General features: G+C 43.0%; 1 protein-coding gene across 1 annotated transcript in view; it reads left to right on the top strand.

Annotated features, from left to right (window-relative positions):
* Nucleotides 1-7321: 7321 nt before the first annotated feature.
* The window catches only part of fam222aa (family with sequence similarity 222 member Aa), a 48676-nt gene continuing 33047 nt past the window's right edge, over nucleotides 7322-22950 (top strand). Inside the window, exon 1 of the mRNA XM_085180913.1 lies at nucleotides 7322-8252. The gene's annotated coding sequence lies outside the window, so the exon portion shown is untranslated. The remainder of the gene's footprint in view (nucleotides 8253-22950) is intronic.

Here is a 22950-nt window from a genome sequence, read left to right as displayed (position 1 = left end):
AGTTGGGATGCTGTGTTAAATGTAAATAAAAAGAGATACAAGTACAATGATCTGCATAACTCACAAACCCAGATTTTATTTACTGTGGAACACACAAAGCATATCAGATGCTTAAACCTGAGACATTTTATTATTTAATGAATAATATTTTGGCTCATTTTGACTTTGATTGCAGCAAGATGTCTCAAAAAGGTTTGGACAGGGGCAACGAAAAAGCTGAAAAGTTGCACAAACAGAAACACCTGGAGGGACAACAGGACAGAGATTCACTAATAAATACCCACATCTACAAATTGTGGAACAATTTCAGATTAAGGATCATCAACATAAAATTGTGAAAACTCATCATGTCATCATCTAAAGGGCATATTATCATCAAAAGATTGAGAAAATCTTGAGAAATCTCTGTGTGCAGCACTGGATGCCCGAAATCTTTGGCCTTCATGCAGGACTGCATTAAAAACAGGCACGATTTTGTCATGGAAATCACTGAATGGGCTCAAGAACACTTGCTGTGCCATCGACAAATGCAGGTAAAAGATCTATCATACAATGAAGTAGTCCAGAATCCCTGGCATCTTCTCTGGGTCAAAACTCATTAAAAATGGATTTGGGAAACTATTCTGTGGTCAGTTGAATCCAAAGTTAAAATGCTTTTTGAAAAACATGGACGCTGCACCCTCTGGACTAAAGAGAGAGGGACCATCCAGCTTGTTATCAGCACTGGGTTCATAAGTCTGCATCTGTGATGGTATGGGGCTATTGCCAATGGAGTTGGCAGCTCTCACATCTGGACAGGCACCATCAATGCTGTAAGATGTATACAGGTTTTAGAGCACCATATGCTCCCATCCAGATGTCGTCTTTTTCCTGCGTATTTCAATAGGACGATGCTAAACGGCATACTGCAGCAGCAGGATTTGATGGTAGAAGAATCCGGCTGCTGAACTGGCCTGCCTGCATTTCAAATCTTTCACCAACTCAAAACAATACAACAAAGAAGACCCAGGACTGTTGAGCAGCTAGAATCCTTTTTTAGACAAAATGGGACACCATTCCTCCTAAAAGCCCCAAAACTGGTCTCCTCAGTTCCCATATGTTTATGTTGGTAAAAGAACATTTGCCACTGTCAAATTCAAAACAAGCTAACATTTTTCTTTAAATGGTACATTTTGTCAATTTAAACATTTGATTTATTTTCTATGTTAAAAATAAAATATTGGGTTATGATTCTAACAAATGACTGCATTCTGATTTTATTTACATTTAACATGGCATTTCTGCTGTTTTGGAATTGTGGTTGTACTTGCTGTGTTCATAAAATGAAGTACTCTTTGGAAATAATGACTGTGGAAAGCAACTGCTGAGCCTGGATGTCAAGAGATTCATCTAAAGGTTGCTGAAGAACATGATTGAAAATGCCCCAAAATGCAAAATCTGTGTTGGCAACATCTGTGAGCGGAGCAGTTATGTTTTTGGTATGTCAGTCAATCGGATTCTTCTGAATGCAATATCTCAGAAACACCTGGAGGGAATTTCATTACATCTGCCAAAGAGGTCAACCTGGTCTAAAGAATGAACTTATTAGGGTGTAGTGGGGAAAGGTCAAAGGTCACCGTGACCTTACAAAACACATTTTAGCCATAGGCCAAGGATCCATAGGTTAATTATGATGGCACTTCGCACAAATGTCTAATAGCATAAATTGATGGGTTAGTGATGAGGTTAAAGGTCACGCCTTGGCAGACATGGAGAATTGCAACTCAATTGAATAGCAGAAGCGCATAATTCAAATTCTTTTTCGAGATGCTCCTGCAGCTTTTACTGTTTTTGATGACTGGGAGAACCTCCTGCAGTTGTATTAAATTAAATTTGTGTTGCAAATTTTACATACAGAACCACACTCAAAAGGAAAATTCAGCATATGTACACACGCTCATTTTGAGTCCACCTCAGTGAACACACTGCATACTTGAAATGCTGTTAGAATGAGTCAAATCTAATCAAAATCATTTTAATACAGAATTAACTATTTAGTGCAAACACCATCAGAAAGTGTGAATAGAAAGGTTGCTTTTGAATGTACACACAGATGAAATTGAGTAAATGTACTGGACCAACTGAAAATGATACTTACAGATATAATGCTCGACTATGGAAACTCATCCCATGAAGCTCCTGGCATGCAGTTTTTGTGCTGATATTAATGCCAAAGCTCTACAGTTATTGAGTCAGCAGTGCGCTGGGGACTTGTGCACACTATGCACTCAGTGACCTCGCTCTGTAACCTCTGTGGTTTATGGTGGGATATCTAGGACAGAACAAATTTCACACACTGACTTGTTGCAATGGTGGCATTTGAGCGTGGCAGTACCACACTCAATTCAGTGAGCTCTTTAGAGCAAAGCGTTCTTTCACAAATGTTTGTAAAGAGTACATGACTCTGTGCTTGATTTTATGCACCTGTGGCACTGGGACTGAAAACACCTGAAATCAAAGATTAAGAGGTATTTTTGTACACACAATGTATCTGTAATTGATGTTTCTGTATTATATGTCATGCAAAGTGGTTTCATGGTGTTGATTTTATGTGGAGTTAGGAATGAATAACAATGCACAAGTTGCCACCTTCATGAGTAAATGATAGTGCTACATAGAGGTCTTGTAAGGCCCCTTTCTCTAAAGCAGTCCTTTACTTAGGTTACATTCAGTGGCCCCTTGGCTGCTACATACAGTGGTGCTGCTGTGACATTGCATTGTATGAGGGGAGAGGTGATACAGCATGTGCAGCTGTCAAACAACAGGAAGAATAGCTGTGTTCTTGCCAGACCTGCCTTAACCAGATGCTGTGGGGAGGAAAACACTGTAAATGTGTGATTTCAAGAGCGCCTCTTAATAGACAAGAGTGTGAGGTAAGTTGCTAATATTTTGTACTTCCAGTTTTGTAAGATTCGGATATTTCTATATGATCCTGAAAAGCTTTAAGAAGATGTAAAATATTTATATCCACCACATTTAGATTAACGAATAAAAGAATATAGTAAAATTTGTCGTTTTTTGATATCCTGCTAGGTAGTGCAGCTACTATAAAGATGCTGACAGACCCTGTGGAGGTGGTAAAAGTTGTTTTATTTTCTTACTGCAATGACAGCTACAAGGAACAACTTCTGCTTCAAAGCCTTCCAATTACTGGAATCTGGTTTCCTACCTTAGGTGTAGCAAATTCAAACAGTTTGGGCGCCTGCTTCCCCGTGTTTTTTGTTTTTATGAGGAGGACGAGATGCCGTGAGATTTTACAGGGTGTGACAGGGGGTCACGCTGTGAATGATCTTCCCACACTCAAGAGCTTTTATGAGTCCCTTTAATGAAGATGTGCAAGGATCTGGCTACGTGAAACAAACATCATATTTCATCTCTGATCATCTGTGGGTATCTGTTTCATACTCAACATTGTTATTTCTCATTTACAGCACAGTTTCTGCTTTTCACACCCTTATGTGGTAACAGTAATTGGATTTTACTTTTGTTTTTTTTTTAGAAAAATCAACCTTGGTCCCATGAATAATAACAGTCATCACGCACAGCACAGTTGCACCAAACACAGGGCATGCATTAGATAACCTTAACTCAGCCTCCCTGCAAACGGCTTCCTGTGTGTGTGCGGAGGCACTGGGGGGGTTTCTCGTGAAGATATCACTGGTTGGTCACACACAGGAAACCAAGATGCTTTCCAGGGTTGAACCAAAACGCCGCTGAAAAAAAAAACAGACTTCTAAGTCAAACAAGTGTCATCTTGACTTAAACTGCACTTTGCACAAAGGGAAAAAAATAAAATAGACTCGCTCTCAGCTAAAGCTGCTCAGGAACCACTTGAAGCCACGCTATGATTACACGACTCCTTTTAAAACACAAATAGGTGTCAGGCTTCTGGTTGAACAGCTACATTTTTACTACACCCTGAACACAGACGCACAGACCTTGGGAAAGTAAAACAAAATATTTAAAAAATGCTGCCACCGTCACAATGGCAATGAAAAGAAACTATGTCTGCTTTTCTAAAATACCACTAAACATACAATTAACATCAAACAACAGAACATAATAGTTCTCTTTTAGCGTCGGCATAAACAGGAGACTGCCAGCAGTCACAGCAGAGGAAAAGGGATGTTGTAAAGATACCAAAGTTGAGCAATAATGCTTCTCTGCCTGTGTAGCTGCTCTGGCCTCTGATCTCTGTCCTGGCTTCCCCTCTTCTCAACAACATATGGCTGTCAGTATTAAGTCTCTGAGGAGGCATCTATTTGCCAATAGTTGAGACTTAAAATATTGCAAAAGTTGCTTTTCTTGTCAAGCACTTGCAACAGCGGGATTTGATAAATGCTTACACACAGTGTTATTGTAACAACCTTTTATTCTCACTGACTAAACTGTTGTTGCCCCGCTACCTCTGCTGCTTATAATACTCTGAAATATTAGAGTCTGATGTGTTATTTTAATCTTAGATGTTTTTGATTATAAAACGGATAGAGCAGAGTGGATTTAAACAGGTGTCATGGCGGTGGTTTTAACTTGAGGTCCTTCGGGTCACTCGGTATTCTGCTTTCAAGTTGATCTCTCCTCGCTCCTGTCAGACATTTTAACACAACGCTATGGAGACTGAGGCCCACATGGTAGTGGTGTCATCCTTGCAACATTATCCCCTCTTATCAAGCCTTTCTTCTTCCGCCTTCTTTCTGTTTGATACTTCATGCCCTTGCTCCCACTCCAGTCTACTCTTCCTCCCCAGCCACCGCTCGCTGCGCCCGATCTCATCCTCCACCTCTGTGTCCTCCAACCACTTGACACCTTTTCAAATTCATCCCCATCAGTTGGCAGACAGCGTGCATTTCAACCGCAGGGCACAATGCAGCGATCCTCGTGAATCAATGGCAGATAAATCAATGCTATCTCTTTTTTCCATGCCTCTGCCGCCATCGATTTTTTTTTCCTGTTACTTTGCTGTTTGCGGAGTCTTGAACTTTGCTCAATTAAACTGAGTTGACTTTCAGGAACAAATTGTAACAGCGTAAGGCTTTCAGCTCTGAGACAGACATTAATGTTAGCTCCGGATGGGGAGTATAAGAGCTTTATTTATGAGATGCCCCATTCAAAGAGATGCTGCAGTGATTTCTACTGAAGCAGAACCTGGATTTACTGGTATTGTGAACCCTCTTTCAGATGTGGCATGCAAAAGGCTTGCCTTGATTCTAGGTCTTTCATTTTGAACCAGAGCTAATACCTAAAACAGAGACAAAGCAAATATCCTTTGATCATATTTACTAAGAAAGAGGGAGGCCCAATTAGCATGTGAATAACCCTTGCTTTGGTGTTTTAGATAAACGCTCATAGATTTCTTGGCAGGGGAAATATCTAATATGATTTCATGTCCAGTCTCCAGGCTCAATCCTGTCACTGGGAGGGAATGATTTCTGGGAAATGCACAGACTCAGGCATATCATTTTGAAAACTACATTTAATATAGCCCACGGAAAATTATCCACTGTGATATTTCACTAGTCTCCCCCATAAATAATTCATTGTTTTTATGTGCCCTCATGCTGCCTTGGGGATTGGAACAGCTGAGTGTTTTCACAACGTATTTGTGTCCAATCTTCTGCGTATTGGACGTACTCTAATCAAACCACAGTAAACATGCCTTGAATGTTTGTTGAGTCATCTGCTTATCAGCTAATCAAATGGCTTATTTGCCTGCCTGCCTGCCCGACTGCCTCACTGGAGCACAGCACAGGCCTGCTTGAGTATTTTTCAATTAATTGTTCATCTGTTTGATTGACTGCGCAGCCACACAGCATGTGTGATATGAATGAACTCCACAAGTTTTAAATTTATGCTTTTTAGGTCCACTGCAGCAATAAGCAGGAGATCTGATTGAGACTGAGTAAGTCAGGCAATCCATTGTTCTGGAAAGTCTACATTGCTTTCTCTCTCACACACACATTGCTTTATTATTTGACATGTAGGTGTAAGATCACATAAAAGATCCTGTGTGTACATACAGTATGTGTCTGTTTTTCTGTGAAAGAACTAGCACAAAAGTGCAAGTCATAGAGAAAATTTCAAAGGCAGAAGCCAGGACAGCGACATGGAGCTGCCAGGGATTGGTGAGCAATCAGATAGGGCAGAATTGATGACCTGGCTCACGATGGATTTCTTGGAGCAGGCTGCCAGACCGAGGTAATACTTTCAGGCTCTTATCAGCACTGGCATAAGCTGAGTGCTGCATCACCCACTTCCCAGCGTCAGCTTATTATGAGAGTCCATGATGTGTGATTGCTTGTACTGCCTTTGTGTGTCCCAGGGTCTGTGTGCACCGGACACAGTTGGCAAGAAGAGGAAAAATACTAAGGGCTTCTGTCAGAGTAAACTGTCCACTTCCCCACTGTTGTAGTGACTTTTTTTTTTCTTTTTCTCTTCCCCCTTTTTTTTTCTTTTGGCAAAAATAGGTGTTTTGTGAGGTTTCCAGTGACTCATAAGCTTCTGGTGTCAGTGATGGAATTCTGCAAAGTTAAGCAGACAGTCACAAACATGTCATACTTTTTTAAACATGTTCTTGCTGAAATGTGGGTCATTTAAAATGGGAAGCAACTGGAAATATGGGAATTTTGGTAGGAAAAAAGTGTTGTCTTAATATATCATGTAGAAAACAGCAAGCTCCATGCTTCCCGGGCTGTTGAAGATCAGAAAAGAAGAGAACTTTGGATGTTTAAAATGAATTTTAAAAGATGTAACAGCTGTTCTATTGGATTTACAAAGCAATTTACAAAGCAATGGAGTTAAATAACACTTGAAACGTTTACGTTTATGAACAGTGTAGTAATTTTAGCACACTGATCACATTTAATTTTATTCAAGCTGCATAACAATACTTAATTTCAGCTACAGGGGGGCCTTCCTGCAGCTTGAGGTCATTGTTGCTCAAGGGCACTTTAGAGATGCCTTCGGGTTTGAGCCCAGGTTTTCCAATAAAGCTGTTAACCTTTGACTGCTGGGGGGGAATGGATGAAACCCTACGATGGAAAAAAAGAGTAATTAAGATATTAATATGAATTCTGCTATGTTAAATTTATAATTACGTTTTCTTTATTATTATTATTTTTCTGCGTATAAACAACGTGGTTTCAGACGCCTAGACGCCGAGGATCTCTATGGTAACAGTCCTCAATTACCAATGATTGGCTAACCCGTGGGAATGTTTCTATTCCCTCAGTGCGGTGATTGGTCGGTGGGCGGTCTGTGCAGCCTGACAGTCTGCAGCGTTCCGGGTTATTGTCAGTCTCGGCAGCTCGGCAGAAGGGCAGGACCGCATCCCGGAGCTGCCAGAAGTAGCTAGCTCTTTATCCAGACGTAACCTTTTCCTGTTTGGTTAATATTACCAAAGAGAGCCTTTCGGGGCTTTGCCGTCAAGGTTACTCCACAGCCTCACCTGGAAATTTAAGTCTGAATCGAGAGGCAACACATCTCAGAGCGTCTGCCGACACCTCGGATAAAGTGACGGAAGGAGCAGAGCCTGCTCTCCGGGATTTTACATCGCATCGCATCAGTTTAGGATATTCAGGCAGCTACTTTGGCCCAGCCTTGATCTCTTTCAGGGTACCTTCACACAATATTGCCTAGATGAAAACATTTGAATGATACATTTCTCATAAGGTCGTCAAAATTGAGCAGGCGGACCACGAAACCCATGCGTAACAGCGGGGGGATTTTTTGGAATACTGCGTAGCCGCTAAACCTACCCAGTGTGTCGGTTAAGAGTTCTGCTATTTGGAGATATCTTCAAGCGAGAGGAAGATCAACCGGGACCCTGTACCTACTTTGATTCGGAGGCTAAACGGTGAAAACCCGAAGCACACTTGGTGCGCAATCCTTCTGAGGACGCTCTTGAAATTGCCGACCTGCGCTTTTGCCCTCGACAAAAATTGGCAGCCGAATCGAGAAAAAAAGGCAAAGCTTATTAACTTTGCATGCTAGAGGCTAGAGTGTGGAATCTAATTTGCAGGGTTACCGCTACATTTGCATACCGTCGGAAGACGAGGATAAACTTAATCAACATTTGACATCGACAAAGCAGCATCTGGATTTTGGGGCAACAGAATGAATCCGTTTTAATTTGGACCGCAGAAGTATGAGGCAGATTGCTCAGTGAATGCTACGATCTGCATGGAGTTCTAGTGTACACTACGGAGCAATTTATGGTAAATATATTTTGCATGTCTGTCTCTCCCAGTCGTGTAGATTCTGAATGTTACGGGTCATTTATTTGTAACCATTATGGTAGTTTGTGTCAGAGCTTCGCTTCAATGTTTGGGGAGGATTGTCGCCGAAACAGAGAAACGCCTGAAAATAATGAATGTTTATAAAATACCCCCCTCCTTTCCCCCCAGGATGCTGCCCACACGGTTGATGATGTCTCGGATTTAAACCCTTTGTTTGACCCATAGGAAGTGTTGTAAAAATCGAGTTGTTAGAGAGCCGCTGCCGAATTGCTCGAGGAGCTGCTTTGATGTGTAATATCGGTCTTTTCAAGTATGGGTGGCAATTAAGTATATTGTCGAGGCCAGTGCACTGCAGGCAGGCATCACAGACACGGGGATGTGTGGCACTGGAAGAGTTGCGGCTCAGAGCAAAAGGTGCGAATTTCTCATCTGTACGCCCCCGTGCGTTACCGCGCACGGGTAGGGTAACTACAGTGCCTGCTGCAATTAGAGATTTTCACCCTGGTGTGTTAATGATACACAATCTCTGTCTTTTTTATTTTTATTTTATTGTGTGCCTGTATGGTGTGACAGGCTTTCATAGAGAGACTCATAAAATTCACGAGCATTTGTGCCCAGCGCTGTAAAAGTTTTCACTTTATGCTCGGTGATATGGATGATCCTCAGTGCTGCACTAAGGTCGTGAGACAATTTGTCATTGTCCCGTGAATTCCACAGCTCACGTGCCCTCTGCGGCCCCAGCCCCTGGTGCAGCCAGAGGAAGTCTGAAAATTTGACTCGACTGTGAATTAGCTGATAAAGTTTGGATTGTTTCCCGTGAACTTTGAGCCTCGCTGGTTGCTGAGGTTGCTTTGCAATATTTAGTTCCATTGCTCGCATTGCACGTAAATGAGCCTCCACATTATGCTGACTGTGCAGTGAAAAAGCCACACACTGTATGTTTTATCGTTAGACTACAAGCATCCTCAAATTCTTATCTTCCAGTCGTTCTCTCTCCAGCAGCCTTGCAGTTAGGCAGCTCGCAGAATGTAATATGGGCCCCTACAGCAGGGCAGGCGCCCCCACAGTCAGGGCACCTGACATAGAGCCTTCCTGGCTGTATTGAATAAAACATCCAGTGATGTATGAGGCAGGAGCTGCACCCGAGGGGGCAGAACTGCCTCATTTACTTCCTCCACTCTGCGTCTATGACCTGCTGAGCAAATTGTGCTCATATTAGCTCTGCGGCTGCTCCTCACCTAAACAAATAGTCTCCCCAGCATAATGCTTGCCTTAACTCAACATGATGGTTGGACAAGGCAGGGGAGAGTGGAATGGCAGGGAAGCTTTAATATTTAGGTCACTGAATTACCTTTTTGAGATTGTAGTTGTTGTTCTGACTGCTTTTTTTTTTGGCTTGCTTTTCGATTTTTCTTTTTTTGTAACACTGGAGCTTCAAGGGTCCCGCTGCCAGCTCAAGACTTTATCCACATTTTATTCCTCTCGCTTTCACCATGTTTGCTTTTGCTCTGCTTTCTCTGCGTTGGTAGCTGACAAAAGGATATCGGTGCTTTGTGGGCTCAAAGTTAATTTCACGTGTTTTCCACATTATTTTTTTACTTGATCATAAAATGAAACGGGCGTAAGTCGCCAACTTGAGTAAAATGTAATCTCTTGTACTTAATTGAGCTGCCAACAGCTGGAAGGTAGTGAACATATTTGAGCAATGCGTTAACAAAAACACGCCAAAATAACCCCGAAATTTTATAAGTTTGGAACTCAAATAGCGTATCAGCTTGATTGATTGATTGCATTTGGGCTCCTTGCTGTATTCTTTGCTTATTAAAGTGCCTGCCTGGAGTGAATAAGTGAGCTCCACTCATGAATATCGTTAAAGTCGCTGAAGTTTAATTTCCTGTGCTGTGTATTAATCTTTTTTAATCCCTGCATGGTTTGATTGTCTCAACACCTACCCAGAGGCACCAAAACTCATTTTGACAGTTAAGATGACTAAAATAGTAGATACAGGTGTGTGTGTGTGTGTGTGTGTGTGTGTGTGTGTGTGTGTGTGTGTGTGTGTGTGTGTGTGTGTGAGAGAGAGAGAGAGAGCGTGTGCCTTAATCAAGATCTACTGACCCCTCAAGTGTCTGAGCTTATGTCCATTCTTGTGTGGACTTCATTACTGAAAGTGCAAATTAAATCATTTTTTAAAATAGCTTTTTCCACAGAGTCCAATTATAGAATAATACACTTTAGATGAAAACAAACATTAAATTCATCTTCTTTTCCTGCCAAAGAAAAGAAAAGACAACAACTCTCACGTTAACTGATATCACAGGAAAGCACAAAGCTTCTTACCTGGAAACATCATCGGACCCTCAAAGCCACGTCAACAGCAGCTCATTAGGTACCTGATCAAAGTGTTTCATATCAGCGAAAGTCTATAACAGTTCTTGTTTTAACGCTTTTTCATGTTAAGCCAAACAACACAAATTTTGCCCTTTCTTGTTCTTTGCAGTTTTACTTGTTTTGATATAAACTCTATTGTCCCTGTACAGATATTTGTTTTGCACATCAGTACCTGGAACAGTGGTGACAGAACATGAAAAGGGAAACAGAAAACAAAAAGCATTACGTGGAAGTGGCGCTAGAGAAACAGAGACACCTTTCAGCCACTCGGTGTGAACAAATACAGGTGAAAAGTGATGTCCAGTTTCCAACAGACTTGGTGGCGTTGGTGGGACTTTGCAGGCGGGATTAATAAGAGTCCTTCTACTTAGCTATTTAACACATTTGTGTGCAGGTAGCACCCCCATTCACTACTAGCTGTTAATGCTATCTAATCTATATCGCCCTTTTTTGTGACCGTTATTATGACTATTTCAGCGCTTAAAGATTAACCTTCATGGTTATATTAGCTGTACTGAGGAAGTCAAATGAAATGAGTATTCTTCCCAGTGTGTCCACACTGTCATGGTTATAAATGCTGAACTACAGTAATCAAAAAATGAGAACAAGAACAAGAAGAAATACTCATTTTATCAACCATATACTCCATAATACAGTATATGTTAGGAGAAAAACCTCTTCATGCTGCTAGCCTTGTAAAAATGAATGAAATCACAGCACTTTATACCTAATGACATCAACACTTGTGCGAAATGTGATGCCAGAGTGAGATTCCATTTATACATCATAAAGCATTAAGTGAGACGTGGTAGTAAATTTTAAATACAGTGCAAGCTTCTTGGTTTTATAAACAGGCGCTCTAGCGTTTAAATGAAAGTGTGATTTTGTGTGATGCAGAAGAACTACTCTAACACAAGTTACAGCAGTGTGATTGCGTGCACTCCTTCTGTGTTTCTGGTAAGGGTGTCGGTTATCTGCCCACTGATCATTTTCACTTATTTTTGTGAGTTTTACCTGCTCATGAGACCTTGGCAGCTCCTCATCAGGGTTATCTGCAACCACTTAGCGCATGACGGACAGCAACGATCCTCCGACCTCCTCTCTCTTTTCCCCTCTCGCCCCTCTGTCAGGCAGAATGGAAGTCACGTCTCAGCAGGGCTCGAGGTTAATGTCTAGTCTTTCATTTCTAAAGGTTAGGGACACCCAGCCCATTTTATTTATTTATTTCTTTTGTGCTTGTGCAATATCGTGAGCGGGAACTGTGCGGTTCAAACGTGGTTAATGAGTACAGTCATATGGCGAGCCAGAGTACTGTTCAGTTTATAGTTTGTTCCACAGCACAGGCAGTAAAGTGAGGGGTGGCATGCTCCTTGCAAAGACTTCTTGGGGGGAAGAAGGAGAATAAAGCAAATCTGACAAGCTCTCCAACAGCGAATTTGCTCTCCTTAAAAACAATGCCGCTCTTGCCTTCCTCATGGTCACATTGATTTGTTCTGGGTGACAGTGCAGGCTGCTGTGAAATCACCCCAGCGCCATTGATCTCAAGGAGAAGAGGAGGAGAGGGAATGAAAGGCTGGCGACAGAGAGCAACATGGGAAAATCCACAGCGTGCCCTCCTCAACCTTAAACAGTAATAAAATGAAGGCCTTGGTTACTATCAGATCAGCCCCTGCTGTACTTCTTCAGCCACTGTATCGCAGTCTAGTCGGTGCTTTGATTTGTTTTGGAGGCCCCTACATGCTGTTTGATTTGCTATTGTGCCTCGCCATGTTTCATATTATCAGCTGAACTCTTTATTGCCACTGTTTTCCATGCCAGAAGCAAGGCTGTTTTTATCTCATGCAGGCCTCTGATTAATCTCTGCCTCTCTGCTGGTGTACTTTAATCTTGAATGGGAGATATCTGATTTTCCTCGGCTATTGAGGAAGATCAAACTTTAATGGAACAAGGAACTGCACATCATCCTAATCTCCATCTCTCCCTGCATTTTGGTTGACTGCTCTCCCTTGGGCTTTGTAGCTTTCTGCAGAAGCAGGAAATACATCAGACAGATAAGATGTTTTCTCTTCATGCTTTGGTAATTTATTCCCTGTTGACAATGGCCACCACTTTACATCTTTGCTGTTTGATTAGCTGGTTGAAGAAGCCGCGGGTAAAAACGTGGGGAATTGATTGACGCTTACAAATGGTTGTCCTGTATGACCTAAATGTGTGAAACTTTTCTAGAGGCTTTAATTGGGGTTTCTTCACAGTTCAGTCCATCCACAGCCAAATGTGCTAGCCCTCTCTCTATTTATTGACACGCCAGAGAAGGGGGGCATGCGTAGCCTGAGGAGAGATATGTCAGCTGCATGGATGTATCCAGGTTCAATGCTTTTGATTACGCCACAGTCATTTCAGGAATTAGCTATTGACCGCCTTCCTTTTTCTTTTTTTTGTTTGGTCCATTCTCTTCCTCCATCGTATCACTGAATAACGCTGTACATTATGCTGACCAGCATCCGGACTGCGACTGGCTCGGTGCATATTGTTGCAAATGGATAACACTTAAGGGGGTGTCACACCTCCCGCAGACGGCTTACGTCTGTGACAAAAAGAGGCTATTACCCAATTCTAAGGCGGTTGCTGTAAGGTAATGAAATTTCCACTGACTGGAGAAAACAATGTTGTCTGGTCTGCACTGTAATTGCAGAAGCCACCTCGCCATTTTCCCCGAGTTCAGCGTGAATGCAACACGATTTAATAAAACTCTGGAGATTTTTATCATTTATTGCCAGGCCTGGCAGCCGCATCAGGGAGAGTGAGCCGAGGCTTGCACAGATAAAACTCATTCAATTTACTTGTTGAATTTTAACCATGCGAGGCAGAGACCATTTGCAAAAGAGCCGCCATATGACCCGTAGGAGAATGTTTTTATAGGGATAATGCAGGTCAGCTATACTGTTAATATAAAACCACCATTCCTTTAATCTAAATGGCAGAGCACCCTGGAATTTCTGTCATTTTCTCTCCCGGTATTATTTGTGTCAAGAAAGGGTTGAAAATCCTTGGGATATTAGGCCCTGGGGCCAAAGAGCTTCTGTGTGCCTGCTTCCATTCACATACAAAAACACAGGAACATTGACATGAGGACATGTATGGACACACGCACACATACACACACACTCCTAGCCCTGTTTTATTACCTCCTGCCTGCTGCTGGAATTGCTTTCCTCCCTCGAGTGAGCCAGGCAAAGCCGGCTTTATTGTGTTAACCTATTTGTGTGTCAAGAGCGATTGCAGCGTTCTTTATCTCTGTTTGTATTCGGACGGGGAGACGGCAGAGAGAGAGTGAGGGAGCAAGGAAGAGGGAGAGCCAGAGAGGGTGAGTGGCGGAGGAAAGAAGGGGAAGAGAAGGTGTTTGTGGTGTGGGCGAGGGGGGGTACACAGGAGCCAGGCAAGCCACCGGAGTTAGATGGATGGCCGGTCACCTCGCTCTCTACTCTGGAGGATAATGACTGGTTGCTTAGCAATGACCCACCCCCACCCACTTCCAGACTTGCATCCACAGTAATCACTTTTTTCCTCTAAAAGATTTCATATATAATTATAATGGGGCTTTTCATTTATTTAGCACAGTAGGGTGGAGGGTGTGAGCTGGAATTGGGGAGTTTTGCGTGGTGGTGCTTATCGACTCCCGGCTTTTGTGCAATGCAAAATTGCACTTGCATTCATGTGTGTTTGTAGGAAAGTGTATGTGCTTTTGCTGTTGGAGTTTGGCCTGGATTACGACTGGTCCAAAGCTATATTTCCTGCCGCTGTACGACCTTTGACCGACATAATGCCACGCTGGTGACGGTGCAGATGCACAAATACACAGACACACACTTTCATGTTTTCTGATGAGCGACCAGAAGCTATCAAGGGCTGCTTCATGTGAGCTCTTAGTTTTATTAACATTTTTTATTGAGTTGAACAAATTGCTGACCTTTTATGGTATAATGAAAAGTCTGGCCCGCTAAGGACAAATTCGAGCTTTGGCAGTGGTGATTGGCACCCGTCCCAGCTATTTAACTCATGATTTACAGCGTGTTTATTCAGCAGGTGACAACATTTAATACAGTGGAGTGTTTCCCAACATTTCAGCTCTTTTTTTTCATCTGTTCTCTTTTTTCAGATCTTAGTCTGAAGCAGTCCTGTTGTAATAGATACAGTCTACTCGCACTGTTCTTTTGCAGGTCTGAATTTAGGTTACTGGATTTTTAAGTGGCAGAATAAAGGTGTAATATCTGAACATGACCCCCAATTTAAGCTGCCTTTCATCACCAGCAGCCTCGGTGTTGGCACAAATTCCAGAGTCCTTTAAATTATCTGCCAGTTATTCTCTCTGCTTCTGTTTCTTTCTTCTTTTTTTAATCTTCACAGTTTTTTTTCTTTCCTTTCCTCTTTCATGAGATAGTAAAAACTTTAATTTGAACATGCCTGTGAAGTTCATATTAAACTTTTACTTGTTTATGATGATAAAAAGTCACGGCTGCTTAAACAGACCTTGTGGATCAAATTAAATGCTTTGTCTTGCGCTCGCGTAGCCAGTTGGTGGTGTATTTGTTCATTTCTGGATTGACATATTATATCTACACTTAAAAAAAAAATCTGTTTTGTTATTGGAGCTTCTTTAAAGATCGTCAGCCGCGTCTGATATTTGCCCATCTGTGCTCTTTCTCCATATCCTCTTCGGTGCCATCTTTTCTTATCCGGGCTCATGCACCAATGCTAAAATTGACAGCTTCGTATGTCCTGGGAACTTCATACAGATAAACTAAACATACATCCCTATCCTCCCCCTCCAATCTCAGTGCCATGCTTCTGTAGCTGCATCTATAGAACAGCTGTCCAGCTGTCACGGCAGCCCACCAGTCAGCCGCTCTCCAAGGCAACATCTGTAGAGACTGAACACACAGGGGCAGCCTGCCGTTCCCCGCTTGTCCCCGAAGACCGTGGAAGTGTGTCAGGCCTTTTGGCTACACATTACCGCTGACCACATCAACCGTATCACTGGGTTTTGATTGAATGTCATCTGCTTCTGTGCCACTTAAATGAGCTCTGCGAGGCTTCAGACTGTTTCTTTGTCAGTGACTTACAGTGATCTGCCGCTGAAGCTTCCTGTTGTCACAACAGTAGTTAAAAACAAAACACGTGACTGTGCAGCCCAAAAAAACTGAAAAGCGACTCTGCATCATTGTATCCATTAATAGTCATCTGCCTCTGCATGTATGTGTGTGCGAGTTCTTGTGCACACATGTGCGTGCATGTGTGTGTGTAAACAAAATCCCAGCGAACAAGGTGCAATGGCCTGGAACTGACGAGAACCCACTGGGAGAGTCTCTCCTTGATGTAGACCCCCCCCCCCCCCATTCCCGCTTCCCCTCCTCATCCTCTACCATCTTTCCCTCTTGGCATCAGAGCACGATGGCGAGGCGGGCAGGGGTGGGGGGGACGCACAGAGCCATGTGAGTGGGGAAATGAACAGATCTGCGGTCCCCTCTGTCAGCCACAAACTAGGATCAGGGAGATTGTGTGGAACTCTCTCCTGGGATGAGCAAAGGGAAGAAGGGAGAAAACAGCTGTTAAGTGTTTTTCTCTCACTTCTTCACCAGCTCACTTGTGTTTTTCCCTACTCTGTCATTTCCTCTAAGGCTGTCATTAGCTTCTGTTACACGGGTTTTAAATAACCTTTTGAACAGTTAGGGGCATTTGATAACAGTTGAGGTTCTGTGTATCTCTGTGTGTCTATGTGGTTATAGATGTGCCTTGTACGTTGTGTGACATGACCTCCAAGTATTGTTTTTTTAATTTTTTTTAACGGGTTTGTCGCACAGAATGTAAATAAAAGATGGACATAGTCTCTGGGTCTGAAAAGTGAGGCCAATGCAGAGTTGTGCTAACTCATAGGTGTCAAACTCTGGCCCGCGGGCCAAATTTGGCCCGCAGCCTAATTACATTTGGCCCACAAAGCCATACCAAATTACTATTAGAGCTGGCCTACTGGTATTATGCAGCTAATATATATATTGTTTAGTATTAAGCTTTGCTTGTTCCATATTCACTTTTTCAGCAAAACGTGTTTGAGTCCATAAGAAAAGATTCATTCTTATATCTGGAGGAATAAATATATTTCAATAAATATTAACGTTAGCCCGCGACTTTGTTCCAGTTTTGAATTTTGGCCCACTGTGTATTTGAGTTTGACACCCCTGTTCTAACTCTACGTTCTTTCTAATGGCCAGCAGGGGGCGACTTCTCGGGGTGGAAAAAGAAGTCTGTTTGTATAAAGTCTGTGGGTAAACAAACCGACTTCTCACTTGATCTTTGACCATGATTAGCAGTTTTACAACTGTTTTTTGGTGTCAGTCGCTGGTTTCAAATCTTATTTATACAAGACGATGTGAATTTTATACGTTACAGCTCCGTTAAACTTAGCGTGCTTTATCGTCAAGTTTATGCTTTATGGTGGCCAGCAGTGTCCCTGGATTTTTCAGTCAGATCCACACCTTATATGTAATATCTGATTTCAAAAAAAATGATATGGTCAGCATTTAGGGAGTGCACAAACCAGTGGCCTTGTTCATCTTTTTTATACAGTCTATGCTTATCGTCAGAGGTCAAAAATCCACGAGACACACAGCCAATGCAAATGTACACATTTTGAAAGTGTGCTAATTGTTCCTACAGCTCTTCTGGAGTGTTTTAGGAACTATTAAGGATTTGATTTCTTTATCATCACTCTTGGTAGCTGGGGGCCTCTCAGGCATACTGTGCCTCTCCCCACAGACAGCTGCGGAGTCATACAGTCTGTGGGCGAAGTTTGATAGATCCTGTTTACTGGAGCTGAGAGAATGCCGGGGTATCTCAAATTAAGTGTCACTTAAAGCTTGTCATTTAGTCAGCTTTCCATTTTGTTCCCCCATCTCTAGTGGCAGCACTGTGCTGCCAATTGTAACAGGGATTGAGAGGAAGACATTTGGTGATTACACATTCTGTCATGATTGAGGGGTGAAGCCAGCAACTCGATGCAAAACCAAATTCCATATGGCTGCAGTGAAATCTCTGCACCCATAGTGAGTTACTCTGAAGCAGCCCCCGTCCTGATGACAGCGAAATCGCCTGCTCATGACTTATCGTTTTATCATTTAAATTTACCCCATTGATGCTCGCTGCTGTGATTGACAGCTGGGCTTGAAAGCCACAGCTATCTCAATTGAGCTCCAGCAGCCAGTTGGTAACCGTGACAATGGTCTCTCCTCTTTCCCTTGTTTTCACACATTTTCTGCTGTCACAGAAACCTCACTGATTGCTTCTCTGCCAAGACAGCATCCTATTAATCTTTTAAATAAGGGCCGCAGCCCAGCAGTATTGTTTGTAGAAAACCAAGAGGACCTTGTGAGACCACACTGAAAAGGGAAAGGGGGCATTAGAGCTGAATCTGTCTCACTGTGGCAGGAAAGCCGAGCCTCCTTAAAACCTACAATATTAGAACTCTAATAGGTGCTGCGGAGATGGATGAACCCGAGGTCTGAATATAGATAACGCTCTCTGGACCCACCTGATAACTCTGTGGGCTCTGTTGTCTTCTGCCTCTTTCAGCTTTGCTCTCCAGGTGCATTCTGTGCTTTCATCTACATTGTGGCACTCTGAATAAAAGCCTCTGTGTTTATGGCCATTTTCTTTTTCTATGCGCTTATTGATCCTTTTCAGCATGGTTGGAATAGTCTTTATTTTTTTCAATTCTGGGCTCAAATAGCATAACAGCAGCATATTCTGAAATGGCAAACCATTGATGTATTGTGATGTGACCTAGCGAAGGTAGAATAACAGTTCAGCCCTTTGTCCCAGTGTACTTAGCTGACAATTTGTTTGAAGGAGACACAAACATGAATGAAATTGTGGCCTCCTTGCGATGTATGTTTCTTGCCACCAAGAAAACGCTCTCTCTCACCTCTGTCTTCAAATGGCTTTCTGCACTCTGATTTCATGGACTTGGGCTTTTGTGTTTAATTAGGTGCGATTTGTGAACATCCCGAGTGATAGGAAGTCTTCTTTTTTTTTCTTTTTTTTGCACTTTCTTGTCAAGTGGATGTTAATGGAGAATTGCTGCAATGCTCTTGACGCCCTCTGCTTTATAATGAGTTCCTTCCTGTGCAAAATGGCCCCATAAACCAAACCTTTCAAGGATGAGGAGCATGTGGCAGCAGTATTTTGGTTTCTCTCTCCCTCAGAAATGTTCATGCCATATAAAAGAGACTGAAATTGTGGGATCACTGTATACCTTGATTGTGTCTTTGTCTCTGCTCCAGTCATAGAAATCCAGCGAGGCAGTGCAACCTAGCTGACTAATTGACTTCCAGGTCAGAGCAACATAATAGCCAGAGTTCTGGTCAATGAAAATGGATATACTTTCCCCTGTAAAGCAAGCCACGAGTGCTTTGTTATGATCTGTGTGGTCATGCACCTGTGCATGCACGCACACATGAGCGATTCAGCATGTAGCTATTCATAGTTTTCCTCTGTGGTTCACACAGTTAACTCGGTACATTTGAAAAGCACACACACACAAAACATTAATAAATTCAGAGCACTTTAGTGTCACTATTTATATAAGCTTTAGTCTGGAACTTTGATCTTATGTGATGCTTCTGTGAGAAAATTGAGAGCTTGAAAAATAAGGAATAGTTGAATAGAAGTGTTTGCTTTTTAATTGTGTGCTTTCAAAACTAGAAAGATCTCTGACCCACTTTTGTAATACTTGACACGAACTTTAAAAGTATACACATTAGTATTTTATGGAAAAAAATGTCTTCGGGACACTTCAATCGTTTTCTCGCCTTTCTGTCTATAAAGCGTCATTGCACTGAGGGTTTTTTTTCTCTGTATTTCCTTTTCTTTTTTGATCAAAAATGAGGTCCGCTTTTCTTTACGCGTGGCTGTGTTTGCGCCGAGATGAGCGAGTATAAGTGCGAGTCCTTGGAATGTGTGTTAAACTGTAAGTCTGTGTTTTCTTCTGAACAGGCAAATGTGTGTGCATAGGGATGTCTTTTTGTTCTTGTTTGCAGGTTAAACACAAACACTGCTGTCCCAGATTCACACGCAATCCTCCTCCACCTGAGCCTGATCGCCGGGAACTTGGCGACTTGCACGTAGCCGCGAGCCTCCTCCCCTCTGTCCTTTACCCCTAAAGATTCTCAGTTCCTCCAGTTTCAAAGCGCTCGCATAGCTCAACTGTGTCGAAGCACGCCCCTCCTCCCTGACCCCTCCTCCTGGAGACGGCACTCTTGACCTGCTGCCCCATTGTTTCCAGCGGGGATGGATGGGGAGCCGCCTCTGCTGCCGCGATCCTTCACTCAATAGCAGCTCCATCTGTTGACTGCGTGACTCTGGGTTACAAGCGGGGATTTTGCTCCGTCTGTGAAGGGTGTGAAAAGAGCTATCTCAGGGGGGCTTCCTGAATGGAGTTTTAAAACTGCAGACGAAGGGTGTTGTGATGCCTCTCACAACCCCACCCTTCTCCCCTTCACCTCTCCACCCATCGTCAGCCCAACACAGCCAGCTGGGTGTGTGCAGGATGAGAGGCCTTCATTGTGCCTGTTCACAGGCCCCAAGGCAACAGGGTCACCTTGTCCCCAAACAAATGCTGCCCTCAGTGGGATTATTGGCACTGTTCGTCTGTGTTTCCGTGTGTGTGTGTGTGTGTGTGTGTGTGTGTGTGTGTGTGTGTGTGTGTGTGTGTGTGTGTGTGTGTGTGTGTGTCTGCTTGCATGTAAAGGGGGAGTAGGTATTTGAGTAAAAGAACGCGTCATCAGGAAGAGGGCAAAGGCCTTGGCTATGAGCACATTTATCTAACATCTCTGCCTTTCACATCAAGACCTATTCAGTGCAACCCGTCTGCATCAGGTTTTCAAAGGACATCACCGATAAAGAAACACTCTGGGCTGCTTTGCTGCTCTCAGTGCACTCCGTAAGCATTTAGACCAACAAAGCTGCTCGTGTAATGTTCTGTTTCTGTTTGTATATTCAGCTTAGAGAGACAGAATCTATTTTTTATTTTTTATTTGATTTTTTTTATAAAGGTTTGGAAACATGAAATGGTGGTAGAGTACTGCTTTGGGCTTTCGGGCATGGTCTGTTCTGCAGTTCATCCTTTTTAACGGAGGGTATTTCTGAACAAAAACGAAATGTGTAGCTGTTTTGACAGCTGGTTCACCTTCGGTAATTAATGGTAAAATTGCATTCTGCCAGACGTTTGTGCTGAGGTCTTCTGTCTTTCTGTGTGGGAGTTGTTTTTTGGCATTTCCACTTAAGTGAAAGAGGAAATGCCCGGTGGGATCCTCTTCTTTCTCCTGAAGAAGATTCTCATTAACTTAAAAAAAAATCCTTCTGGATGTGTGTTGTTTTTTATTACAATACAGGTCCAATCATAGTATTTGTCACATCTATGCATTCTGTAAGGTTCTTTTCTGTTGACTTGCAGTTTGGTTCAGTTAACTCTTTCTTTTGCCCCAATCACACAGGGACAAAAAAAAGTACTGAAGTACTCAAAAAGTTCTGAAGAGGCACAGCCAAGCATCTTCCCCCCTAGTTTCCTGTTCTTTTCCTTGTCACAGAGCCACAGATCAGCTTCATCACCTAGAGCCCTCAGGTAACACAGCATGTCCTTAACACACCTTTACTTCAGTTAAGATGATTAAAGCAGCAGAGTCCCTCTCCTCGTGCCTTCTACGCATGTGTTACACTCCCAGACTTCCCCTCACAGAAGACAAAGTGAGCAACAGTATCAGACTGAGAAGCGTGCGGGTGGTTCGGGTATGGAGCCCCCTCAACCAGAAAAGACGGAACTAAAGGAGGGGGGGTTGTCGAGTGGAATGAGTGGAGGTGGAAAAGTGCAGTGACAGCAGAACGAATAAATTGAAAAATTCTCTCATTGTAAATTGTCTATTGCTCGTGACAAACGATCTGATAGGCGAGCGGCCCGGGTTTCCGACGCATCTGTCCCAATAGAGCTGTGAATAACTGGTCTATCTCCACACTGCTTAGCACTGGCCCCTCACTTAATAATTCATACAGTGTGAAATATTTTCCCCAGTACAGATATGCCAAAGAGCTGCCGCTAGCATGCGGGGGCGGTGAGGAGGGTGTCCCTGTGGTGCTAATTTGGGGACTGGTGACGTGCATAGATTTCTAAGGGGGCTTTAGTTTGGAGGCGATGTCTCAGACACATTTGCTCTCCTGTATGCTCTGTCTGCTATTGGAAGGAGCCGAGCTAGAGATGTAGAGAGTGAGAGAGCGCAGATGACATTTAACTTGTGGCTGATCTGCCTGCAACGAGGAACAGAGAGGGGAAATACATTTCCATTTACGCTGACTGAACACAGTTATCAGTGACTGTGGGGACAAAGGGAGGTTGTAAACCTGCTAAGTAGTTTTTGCTGTTTGCACTGGTGAGTGTTGTGGTCACATCTTTGGCAGCAGGTGTCTGTGGACACCTGGTTCATGTCTCCAGTTTCCTTCAAGTGACTCCTACTGCCTCAGGCTGCTTCAGGAGCTCAGCAGCCAAGAGTATCTCTCGTGGTCCCTGACCTTACTGTGCCCTTCCCTCAGAGGTCGCGCCATCGTATTCACAGCGACAGTGAAACCAAAGCTGTAAAAGCCTCGCTCACATGCACGCTGAGATGTGTGTGCAGATGTGTGCTTGCATGCGATAGTGTCATATAGCCGTGCGCGTCACTTTTTGTGCAACAGTGTTTTGTGCTTTCGTCTAACTCGTTCTGCAGCTTAGCCCTGTACAAACTGGGTTTTTATGGTCCGCATTCAGGCCCTGATACCAATTATGCAAACTATTAAAAATTTAAGGAGGACAGTCTTTTATAATTTAATCCTAAAGTAATAGATTCTATTAAAAATGCATGAGAGGAGCTTTATAGATGGAGCTAGAATTAGTGTCTATCAAAGACTCCAGTCAAGGATGCAGGGGGAATGGGCAGCAGGAGTGGTGGTATTGCCTCATTATTCAAATAGGATATGATTACCATAGAGCAGGAGTCCCTCAGAGCTGAAGCAGAGCTCTCTGGCTACTGTGATCACTAACAGGAGGAGTCCAGCTCCTCGATGGAGGTCTCTGCTTTTCTGGCTAAATGAAAGCGGTTTTAGATTTCCTGTTTTAACTTTCACAAATGAAATTTGAGCTTGTTAACTCGAGCGTACTGGCACCGAAATACTTTTCATCTTACTGGGTGTCTTCACCCTGTTGATTCACTTC

The sequence above is a fragment of the Neolamprologus multifasciatus genome, chromosome 12 (genome assembly GCF_963576455.1).
Source record: "Neolamprologus multifasciatus chromosome 12, fNeoMul1.2, whole genome shotgun sequence".
NCBI lineage: Eukaryota > Metazoa > Chordata > Actinopteri > Cichliformes > Cichlidae > Neolamprologus > Neolamprologus multifasciatus.
This window is presented reverse-complemented; position numbering and strand designations above follow the sequence as displayed.